Raw genomic sequence first — 3,193 nt, 5'->3', positions numbered from 1 at the left:
GCCTCATACTTTAGGGGGCAACTGTTATAGACATTTTTGTGCCTTACAGCAATAAGCATGAAATGTCCATAATCCAAGGGATCCAAAGTCCCTAAACATGTTGTTCCTACCCCTAGAGGAACAAGGCCAGCAAACTACAACAATTCACAAAAGTTCTCCACCAGAAACTGCTCAAAAACAAGTCAATTCAAGATCAATTCAGAAGCTCCACTAGTTGCCTGCGTTGAAATGCAGAGGTTACACTGGCCAATTGCATTGCAACGCAGGTAGAAGCACTACTAGGGTGCGCTGAGCAGAAAGTGACAAATGTCAGGGTTCTTGTGAAAGGTGTCAAAGACTGTGGAAGCTTCCAAAAGATTCCTCCATGACACTTGCCTTGATGAGTTCGACTAAGTGATGAGTAAGAGGCTCTTAGCCTCCAAGTGGAAGTAAGAACTGACAGAGAAAGAGGACACTAGTCAGGTCACAAGCTGACTCATCTTCACTCTAAACATCTATATATAGATCTCTTCTCCATGGGATCTAGAGGCTGGAATTTTGTTATTGCAAAGAATTGTTGTTGGTTTGGGACTGGAATCATTGGGTGCTTAATGCTTTGAAGGGAGGCGAAGATAGGAATTTCATTTGCTGGGAAGGAGATGCTGGATTGGACCTCTATGGGTTGTATCTCTTCCTGAACCTTGTTATTCATCAATAAAGTTATCTTGGTTTCTCCTATATAATGATGTATCTTTGATGTATGGTTGTATTATTGTATTTAGTTCATTTCTAATCCTGAACTAGTTATGAATGTGAATATCTGTCTTTGAGTAGTGTTCTTCTCTTGTCACAAGTAGTTGTTCTCTTGTGATCTTGCAGGAGCCTGTTGAAGCTGGGCGAGCGAGAAAGCAAGTAGTTGTTCTCTTGTGGTCTTGTATGAACCCGTTGAAGCTAGGCGAGCAAGAAGACAAGTAGCTGTGAACACCCAAAGAGAAGAGAGATCAGATCGAGGGACAAACGGAAGACACCGGTAAGTCTATTTATCTCTCTTCTTTCACATTTCATAAAGGAAGAAACCAGAATAGCTGTCCTTGTTTGTTGCTAAGGCACTGTCACACCTTAGGTGGATAGGATCGTCCTGCATAGGCATTTTTCCCCACAACAATCCCCTAATAGGAGGTAGCAAGGGGCCTGCTGGCATATGCGTCTTCGATCGTCAAGTGTAAGCTGAGGTCACTTTTGAGTTCGTAAAAAGAGGAGGATGTCACCATACAAGGAGTCATCTATGGACACCATAAATAGATGTTCATCAGGGAGGACCTTGTTAACAGGGGAGCCTTGGGTCTTTGTTGGGAGGTCCATGATGAATTCAATAAGAATGAGTGATTTTTTGCTCTTGGGGGTGTTAAACTAAAGGTAAAACTCTTGTAGGATAACCATCCACCTAGCATATTTGTGGTTCATCATATGATGAGTGAGAAGGTACCTCATTGGGTTGATGGTTGCTATCATAGTCATGGTTTGAACGATTATATAGTATTGAAGTTTTTTTACAGAATGTATGAGGGCTAAGGTTGTTTTTTCTTCAAGTTCAAACTTCAATGTAGGCCCATATAAGTTATTTCTAAGGTAATAAATTACATGCTCCTTATTTTTTCATCCATCTTAGACTAATACCCCATCAATGGCTACTTTTATTTCATATAGGTACATGGTATAGTCTTTTCTATGATCAGGGGAGCTAATAAAAAGATCTTGAGATAATGTATCTTTCAAAACGTTGAATGATTTTTGGTCTTGATCATCCCATTGGAAGGGGATATATTAACAAAGGAGGTGTAGGAAACCTTCCACGCAAGTGGTGTAATTGGGTACAAAGCAGCGTAAGAAGTTGGCCTTACCATGTAAGCTTTGTAATTTCTTTAAGGGTTTTGGTGGAGGTACCTCTTTAATTTCTTGGACCTTAAGCGGGTCCACTCGGATCCCTTGCTGGGAAATGATGAAACTAAGAAGTCTTCCAGCGTTGACACAAAATATACACTTGAGGGGGGTTCAAGTGTAGGTTATACTGCCAACATCTCTGAAACACTAGGCAGAGATCCTCTAAATGGTTGGCACGTTTTTTGGAACGCACTGTGAGATCATCCAGATATGCAAGGATGAGATGATATAGGTCATGGAAGATGTAGTTCATGGACCACTAGAAAGTGGTGCCAACATTTTTAAGACCAAAAGGTATGAATGTGTATGTAAATGTCCCCCAAGGGGTGGTGAATGTCATTTTGTACTAATCCGTGTGACGAATTTGAATATGGTTGTACCCTGAGAATCCATCCATTAATGATAAGGCCTCATGATTGGCACAAGCATCGATGAATGGTGTTGGGTAATTATCTTTAGGGCATGCTTTGTTTAGATCCTTAAAATCAATAAAAACATGAATGGTTCCCTGTTTCTTTATGATGGGTATAGGGTTGAAACCCAAGACGTGTAAGCAATTGGGTAGATAAATCTAGCTTTTTGAAGTTTATCAATTTCTTGTTTAATTGTTGCTGCCTTTGATGGATGCAATTGACGTTTTTTTTGTCGGACGGGGTGGGCATCCGACCATGTGTTAATGTGATGTTCCACTATGGTGGGACTAAGGCCTAGCATCTCAAAGTAGTCCCACGAAAAAATATCTCTATATTCTTGGAACAGGGAAGTATTTGTGATTTTTTCCTTAGGAGAGTATGTTGCACCCATGGAGATCTATTCAATTTTGTCAGTTTTTTTTGAAATATTCACCTTTATTATAGGTGAAATATTGGACATGTTCCCTTCCTAAAATGCATCTGGTGCTGGGATGGGATTTTTGAACCAGTCTACTTTTCCTAGTGGGAGAAACTCTTTTGATTCAACGACATAGATGTCATGGGTTTGTGCATTGTTGGGAACAAATTCTTTTTCAGGTAGAAAAAATGACTAATGGTGCATAACATCCCAAGCTTATTAAGGTTTTTCATGGATTCGAGAATATCTTCATCTAAATGAAAAATATTATCCAGAGTTGACTTGGGGTTTGCTAGGTCTTGAAAATGAGATGTGGTCTTGGTTGTGTTGGTGGATAAGAAAAAATATGATTCGTCACTTGGGGCCGTAGAACCCAAAGAAGTTTATAAACTGCAGATTGGGTGGTTTTGCACCATTGGAGTTGGTACCACTGTTGGGGTGG

Source organism: Pinus tabuliformis, chromosome 1_2, assembly GCF_031772625.1.
Source record: "Pinus tabuliformis cultivar Carrire ecotype Pingquan chromosome 1_2, CPIR1, whole genome shotgun sequence".
NCBI lineage: Eukaryota > Viridiplantae > Streptophyta > Pinopsida > Pinales > Pinaceae > Pinus > Pinus tabuliformis.
Note: the sequence above shows the minus strand (reverse complement) of the source record.